Source organism: Pan paniscus, chromosome X (genome assembly GCF_029289425.2).
Source record: "Pan paniscus chromosome X, NHGRI_mPanPan1-v2.0_pri, whole genome shotgun sequence".
NCBI classification, from domain to species: domain Eukaryota; kingdom Metazoa; phylum Chordata; class Mammalia; order Primates; family Hominidae; genus Pan; species Pan paniscus.
Window position 1 is genome coordinate 18,500,001 of NC_073272.2, and position 8,257 is coordinate 18,508,257.

General features: G+C 49.2%; 1 protein-coding gene across 6 annotated transcripts in view; it reads right to left on the minus strand.

The window, feature by feature from the left end:
- CTPS2 (CTP synthase 2) overlaps nt 1-7,667 on the minus strand; it is a 123,014-nt gene extending 115,347 nt beyond the window's left edge. Inside the window, exons 1-2 of one of the 6 annotated variants that reach the window (XM_063601605.1) lie at nt 6,725-7,045; nt 5,889-5,912 (exon numbers count right to left, since the gene is read on the minus strand). The gene's annotated coding sequence lies outside the window, so the exon portion shown is untranslated. Of the gene's footprint in view, nt 1-5,888; nt 5,913-6,283; nt 6,580-6,724 lie in introns of those variants that run through there. The other 5 variants (XM_034950606.3, XM_034950605.4, XM_034950608.2 and 2 more) reach the window with 5 other exon arrangements.
- Nucleotides 7,668-8,257: the final 590 nt, after the last annotated feature.

Below are 8,257 nucleotides of genomic sequence, written 5' to 3' on the forward strand. Positions count from 1 at the left end.
AGCAAAGTGCCTAGGTCTGTTGCCCTGGGTTTCCAAAGACCTCAACTCTATCATGCAACAAACTTCATCATGATAAACCAAATTTCTCTAGGATTCACAGGCATGCTAAAATGTTTAAGAGCTCAGACTCCAGTGTCAGACTGATCTGTACAAACTGTACCTGGGCAAGTTCTTTTTTTTTTTTTCTTTTTTCTTTTTTTTTAGACAGGGTCTCACTCTGTTGCCCAGGCTGGAGTATAGTGACACAATCTTGGCTCATTGCAACCTCCACCTCCCCGGTCCAAATGATTCTCATGCCTCAGCCTCCCAAGTAGCTGGGATTACGGGCATGCACCACCATGCTGGGCTAATTTTTGTATTTTTAGTAGAGATGGGATTTCACCATGTTGGCCAGGCTGGTCTCGAACTCCTGGTCTCAAGTGACCACCCACCTCGGCCTCCCCAAGTGCTGGGATCACAGGCGTGAGCCACCACGCCCGGCCTTGGGCAAGTTATTTATCCTTTCTGTGCCTATTCCTTCATCTGTAAAGTGGAAAATATACAACAATCTCTAGGAATATAATTTGGTGTTAAAAAAAAATGGGCTACCAAGCCATGAAAAAACATGGAGGAATCTCAAGTGCATATTACCAAGTGAAAGAAGCCAATCTGAAAAACATACATACTGTATGACTTCAACTATATGACATTTTAGAAAAAGCAAAACTAGAGAGATAGTAAAAAGATCAGTGGTTGTCAGCGGGTAGGAGGGAGAGAGGGATGAATAGTCACAATACAAAGGAATTTTAGGGCAATGAAACTATTCTGTATAATACTGTAATGATGGATACATGTCATTACACATTTATCCAAACCCACAGAATGGACAACAGGAAGAGCGAACCCTGATGTAAATAAACTACAGACTTTCCGCCAGGCACGGTGGCTCACACCTGCAATCCCAGCACTTTGGGAGGCCGAGGCGGGCAGATCACCTGAGGTCGGGAGGTCAAGACCAGCCTGACCAACATGGAGAAACCCCGTCTCTACTAAAAATACAAAATTAGCCAGGTGTGGTGGCGCATGCCTGTAATCTCAGCTACTCTGAAGGCTGAGGAAGAGAGAATCTCTTGAACCTGGGAGGCAGAGGTTGCAGTGAGCCGAGATCAGGCCATTGCACTCCAGCCTGGGCAATGAGAGCGAAACTCCGTCTCAAAAAAACAAAACAAAAACCTATGATCTTTAGGCAAAAATGATGCGTCAATGTAGGTTCACTGATTATAACAAATGTACCACTCTGCAGGTGCAGGATGTTAATAGTCAGGGAGGCTGGGCATAGCGGTGGGGGAGAGGGTGTATGGGAACTCTGTACTTTCCACTTAGTTTTGCTGTGAGCCTAAAATTACTCTAAAAAAAAAAGTCTTGCCAGGTGCAGTGGCTCACTGCACTCCAGCCTGGGCAACAGTGCGAGACTCTGTCTCAAAAAAATAAAAAATAAAAACTGTTTTTAAATAAGCAATATTAAAATAATTACAACTCATCTAGCTTACAGATGCTGACTGACTGAATCCTGTTACATCAGTCAAAACTACAAGTTTTATTGGACAAGAGACTGATTTCAGTAACTTTCTCCTGATAAGACCACCAACCATGGACTGGCTCTGGCCGGTTTACAGAGGCTGTGGACTTGCGTGCCTTCATGTCCTGGAAAGATCTTTTGATGCATAGGGCTTAACTGAAATTCATTTAAATGTTAAGTCTCCACCCCTAAAGTGAACAGGGGTCATATGCTATTTGCATGTTTATTCAATACACATGAGTCAGGACCACCTTCATGAATATTCATAGCTCCTCCTGTAACCTGTTGAATATGTATATTTAGCCAACCCGTTCAGCATAAAACTGAACCCTCCTTCAGAGTGCCTGCCTCTGGTTTTGGGAGGCCAAGGTAGGAGGGTCACTTGAGGCCAGAAATTTGAGAACAGCCTGGGCAACATAGCAAGACCCTGTCTCTTTAAAACGTGTGCTTCCCAGCCTGTGGGATGGCCCCTTTGCAGGCTGTTACAGCCTGCAAAGAAATAAAGTAAACCAGGCGTGGTGGCTCACCCCTGTAATCCCAGCACTTTGGGAGGCCGAGGCAGGTGGATCACGAGGTCAGGAGTTAGAGACCAGCCTCACCAACACGGTGAAACCCTGTCTCTACTAAAAATACAAAAATTAGCTGGGTGTGGTGGTGCACACCTGTAATCCCGGCTACTAGGGAGGCTGAGGCAGGAGAATGGCTTGAACCCAGGAGGCGGAAGTTGCAGTGAGCCGAGATCGTGCCACTGCACTCCAGCCTGGGTGACAGAGCAAGACTCTGCCTCAAAAAAAAAAAAGAAAGAAAGAAAAGAAAAGAAATAAAGTCACCAGGCACAGTGGCTCACGCCTATAATCCCAGCACTTTGGGCAGCCAATGCAGGCAGATCACTTAAGGTCAGGAGTTCGAGACCAGCCTGGCCAACGTGGTGAAACCCTGTCTCTACTAAAAATAAAAAATTAGCCAGGTGTGGTGGCAGGCACCTGTAATCCCAGCTACTTGCGGGGCTGAAGCACGAGAATCACTTGAACCTGGGAGGCAGAGGTTGCAGTGAGCCCAGATCGTGCCACTGCACTCCGGCCTGGGCAACAGAGTGAGACTCCGACTCGAAAGGTAAGAAAAATTTTGGCCAGGTGCAATGGCTCATGCCTGTAATCCCAGCACTTTGGAAGGCTGAGGCAGGCGGAACACCTGAGGTCAGGAGTTTGAGACCAGCCTGGCCAACATGATGAAACCCTGTCTCTACTAAAAAATACAAAAGTTAGGCTGGGCATAGTGGCTCACACCTGTAATCCCAGCACTTTGGGAGGCCAAGGCGGGTGGATCACCTGAGGTCAGCAGTTTAAGACCAGCCTGGCGAACATGGTGAAATCCCATCTCTACTAAAAATACAAAAATTAGCCGGGCGTGGTTGTGGGCACTTGTAATCTCAGCTACTCAGGAGGCTCAGGCAGGATAATTGCTTGAACCTGGGTGGAGGAGGTTGCAGTGAGCTGAGATCGCACCATTGCACTCCAGCCTGGGTGACAAGAGCGAAACTCTGTCTCAAAAAAAAACAAAAAACAAACAAACAAAAAATTAGCCGAGCATGGTAGTATGCGCCTGTAATCCCAGCTACTCGGGAGGCTGAGGCAGGAGAATCACTTGAACCTGGGAGGCGGAGGTTGCAGTGAGCTGAGATCACACCACTGCACTCCAGCCTGGGCAACAGAGTGAGACTCTGTCTCAAAAAAAAAAAAAAAAAAGAAAAGAAAAGAAAATGTTTTAAAAAAGAAAGTCTCCTTTCTAAATTTATAGATCTTGTGATTTTTAAGTTGACAGTCATAAGGAAAATTTATTTGACTTTTCTGCTGCTTTCTGATTCAAACCCTTTTGTTTTATAGGAAGCCCAATAACTTGATTTTCTTTACTTTGAGTACTATTTTTTTTCCCCTTGAGTGTGTACAGGGGCCTTCTGCTCTTGTAATTTCACCATGTATGTGAAAGTAGACCATAAACAGTATTATTTGTGTACTCATGGCAGGCAAATGGGCAACTGAGTAAGACCACAATATAAAATTACAGTTACAGAAAAAGAAAAATAATGCCAGGCATTGTGGCTCACATCTGTAATCCCAACACTTTGGAAGGCTGAGGAGGGAGGATCTCTTGAGGTCAGAAGTTCGACACCAACCTGGTCAACATAGTGAGACTCCCTCTCTACAAAAGAAAAATAAAACATTAGCCAGGTGTGGTGGCACATACCTGTAGTCCCAGCTACTGGGGAGGCTGAGGCAGGAGGATTGCTTGAGCCCAGGAGGTCAAGGCTGCAGTTAGCCAAGTGATTGTGCCACTGCACACCAGCCTGGGTGACAAAGCAAGATCCTGTCTCAAAAATAAAAAGAGAGACCAGGTGCGGTGGCTCATGCCTGTAATCTCAGCACTTTGGGAGGCCAAGGCGGGCGGATCACCTGAGGTCAGGAGTTCAAGACCATCCTGGTCAGCGTGGCGAAACAATGTCTCTACTAAAAATATAAAAAGTAGCCGGGCGTGGTGGCGTGTGCCTGTGGTCCCAGCTACACGAGCTGCATGGGAGGCTGAGGCAGGAGAATCACTTGAACCCAGGAGGTGAAGGTTGCAATGAGCCAAGATCATGCCATTGCACTCTACCCTGGTGACAGAGTGAGACTCTGTCTCCAAAAAAAAAAAAAACAGATTTCTATCTTAATTTGGTCAAAGATACACCATGTTATGTCTTAATATATTTAGGTGATTAGGTTGTATGTGTTGGGGCTCAGAAAACAAAACCCAAAAATGAAGGCCTCAGAAGCAAAGTTTCTCTGTGACCTTCTCCTGCCCTCCTGTCTCTCACCCCTCATACTCCCCCAAGGCAAGTCATAGAAACTAGAACCCTTTTCCCCCCAAAGCCAGCCATAAAGCCAAAAAATATGACTCTAACCTTCCTCTCAACCACCTTTCTATACAACAGCTGGCCATAAAGAAATTAAGACCCTCATTCCAAAGAGGTCCTACCCCATACCGGGGAGGAAGAAACGCTACAACAGAGAGGCCAAGAAGAATGTGGACAGGCTTTGCTGGGTTTCCCCACTCAGTCTATTTCCATTAGCTCATCTGTCCCTGCTTCATGGACTCCAAGCATAAAATCAGATCATTTCCCTTGCATCTTTAAGGGGTTTTCATTTCTGAAGGCTCCCATGTCACATAAACCTATGATTCAATAAATTATTATGCTTCTCTCTTGTTAATCTGTCTCTTGTTTAAGGCTGTCAGCCGTGACCCTTATGATATCAGCTCTTTCCTCCCCTACATAAGCAATTGCTCATTTTCTGTTTTTTCGGAAACACAAGATACCTTTTTAAAGCACCTTGGATATTTTAGAGACCTTTTGTAAAAATGCAACTTAATACCAAGGGGACACCTAATTCTTCCTACTTTGTTGTTGTTGTTGTTGTTTTGAGATGGAGTCGTGCTCTGTCACCAGGCTGGAGTGCAATGACACGATCTGGGCTCACTGCAACCTCCGCCTCCCGGGTTCAAGCAATTCTCCTGCCTCAGCCTCCCAAGTAGCTGGGACTACAGGTGCATGCCACCATTCCCAGCTAATTTTTGTATTTTTAGTAGAGACAGGGTTTCACCATGTTGTCCAGGATGGTCTCGATCTCTTGACCTCGTGATCCGCCCACCTCGGCCTCCCAAAGTGCTGGGATTACAGGCATGAGCCACCATGCCCGGCCCTCTACTTCTTTTAAGCACACAAGTAAGTTTAACAAAGTTTCAAAGGTTCAGGGAAAGGCTGGCCCTGTTTTAGATCACTTCCTCCATTGAGGATTGTTTCTGGTGTCAAGACAAGTTTTTCATTTACTCTTACATGCAGTGAGCAGAACCAAGTGTTTATAGGATAGCACAGTGTAGAGCTGTGCTGTCTCCACTGCCTAATAAAAAATATTACACAGCCAGGTACGTAATTTTAAGTTTCTAGTAGCCATATTAAAAAAGTAAAAAGAATCAAATGAAGTTCATGTTAATATATGTTATTTAACCCAATGTAGCCAAAAATGTTATCACTTTTAACGCACAATGTAAGAATGTATTAGTGAGATATTTGACATCTTTTTTGTGTACTAAGCTTTCAGAAATCAGGTGCCTGTACTCAGAGCACATCTCAGTACGGATTTTGCCACATTTCCAGTATTCAATAACCACATGTGACCAGTGGCTCCCACATTAGACCAGGCAGGCCTAGAGCAAATAAAAGCACCGGAAGCACCCAGAGACACCTTCTCAGTGATGGCCATTTAAAAAGTAATGTTAGACACAAAAGAGTACTTACCTGATGATCTTGTTCTGTGAAGTTCTAGAACAGGCAAAGCTAAGCTATGATAACAATCAGAACCGGGGTTGAGTGCGGGGCCTGGGGCGGATTGACAGAAAGGAGGTACCAGGGAACTTTGCAGGGTGAAGGAAATGGTCAATGTCCACTTTGGGATAATGGTTACAGGAGTGTATAATTTGTCAAATCCCGTCGATTTGCACACTGAAAATCGGACATTTTGTTGTATATAAACCATACATACAATTCTTTTCTATGTTGCCCCCAAAAAGCTATTCTGTAGCAGCAGCGTAGTTCGGCACTATGCGCCCTAACCATCTAGTACGGGGAAAACGCGGGGGTCGTTGTTTAAGGGGTGCACTGGGACCGGGGAGAGGACAGAAAGGCCATGTTACCGGCGCTGATCACCAGCCTCGCCGACCCCCGCTCGGGGCTTCACTTCCGCCAACGCCATCTCAGGGCTCTCCTGGCTCCCGAGGGCCGGGAGAAGTGGGGATCCGGGTGCGGGCGCTGGCGCGGGCGGAGGCGGGAAGAAGCGCGTCCCGGGGACGCGCGGAACAGGCTCCGACCGCACTGGGCACGGGCCAGCGTTCCCCAGTCCCCGCGCCACACCCGGCAGCCGAGGTCTGCGAGCGCGGGGTGTGGGAGGCGCGGGGCTGGCGGCCGGACTCGACTCAGCGCTGGCAGGGAGCCGGCGCCATCAGAGAGAGGACAAAGGAGCCCGGCCCCACAAGTGCACCGGGGCTGGGGGTGCAGGGCGGAGAGGCCCTGGGGACGAGGGATGGCCCGGGCGCCGAGGCCCTGGGGGTCTGGGACAGGCCCAGAAGGGAAGTTACCTGCGCGGTGGTGGTAGCACCGGGGAGGGTGGCCGGTGGGCACGGCGGGCTCCACCCCGCGGCTGGCCTGGCGCTCACCTGTCGGGCTGGGGAAGGGGTCGCTGCCGGGGCTGTCCAAAGCCGCCCCCGGGATCTTTCCACCGCCCACACGGGCCTCGGGGTGCGCGGCGCCCTCCTCGCCCACCTTCCCCTCTCCTCCCTGCTGCTGGCCCAGCTGACTCACGCTGGTGAGCTTGGGGTTTGCACCCGGGTTTGTGCAATGGTCCAAAACAAGCGCCTAAAAAGTGATTCCTCCAGCACAGGCAGCTCCCGTCACCCTCCGCTCTGGACGCACTGGGCCCCAGGCCTCGCCCAGCCCGGGGACCGCTCCTCCCTCCCGTGGCTCACTTTGCAAAGGCACTTCGAGTGCGCGGGTGAACTCCACGCTTCCCGGAGAACCCCGGCTTCCTGGCAAGCCGAGACCCTCTCTCGGGTCCTCCCGTGCAGATCTCACCCTTGTAAAGAACTTCACTGGTCACAAACGCTTGTGGATCCCCTACTACGCCCCAGGAACTGCAGGAGCGCTCAGGAGAGAAGGAAAAGGAAAGAGAATGCCTGCCTTTGAGGAGCTAGCTCACAGTCTGGTGGGAGGTCCACCCGTCTGTTGGAACCAGTAAGGTTCCCTAGAACAATACTTCGGCAGCAAAGAGCTGCGGGGGTGCAGTGAGGGGAGGAAGGCAATTAAGGCTTCCAAGAGTGACTTTTTTTTTTTTTTTTTGAGACGGAGTTTCGCCCTTTTTGCCCAGGCTGGAGTGCAATGGCGCGATCTGGGCTCACTGCAACCTCCGCCTCCCGGGTTCAAGCGATTCTCCCTGCCTCAGCCTCCGGAGTAGCTGGGATTACAGGCGGATGCCAAAACGCTCGGCTAATTTTGCATTTTTAACAGAAACGGGGTTACATCACGTTGGCCAGGCTGGTCTCGAACTCCCGACCTCAGCTGATCCTCCTGCCTTGCCTCCCAAAATGCTGGGATTACAGGCTTGAGCCACTGCACCCCGCCCAAATACTCTAAAAAGTCACTCTTCGGGTGACTCACGCCTGTAATCCCAGCACTTTGGGAGGCCAAGGCAGGCGGATCACCTGAGGTCGGGAGTTTGAGACCAGCCTGGCCAACGTGGTGTAACCCTGTCTCTACTAAAAATGCAAAATTAGCCGGGTGTGGTGGCACCTGCCTGTAATCCCACCTACTCCGAAGGCTGAGGCAGAGAGAATCACTTGAACCTGGGAGACAGAGGTTGCAGTGAGCCGAGATCAGGCCACTGCACTCCAGCCTGGGTGACAGAGGAGACTTTGTCTCAAAAAAAAAAAAAGAGTATTGGAGGATGATTGGTGCTGGGAACGGATACAGGAGGTTTTTCGGGTGAAGGCAAGAAGCAAACCACTGAAGGAAGCTAACATGGACAACAGAAGGGTCTGAAGTGAGATGGAAGGTTTTAGGAAAGTGGTGGAAATTTTGCATAACCAGTGTGAGATGCTAGAGCGACAAGTTAGACA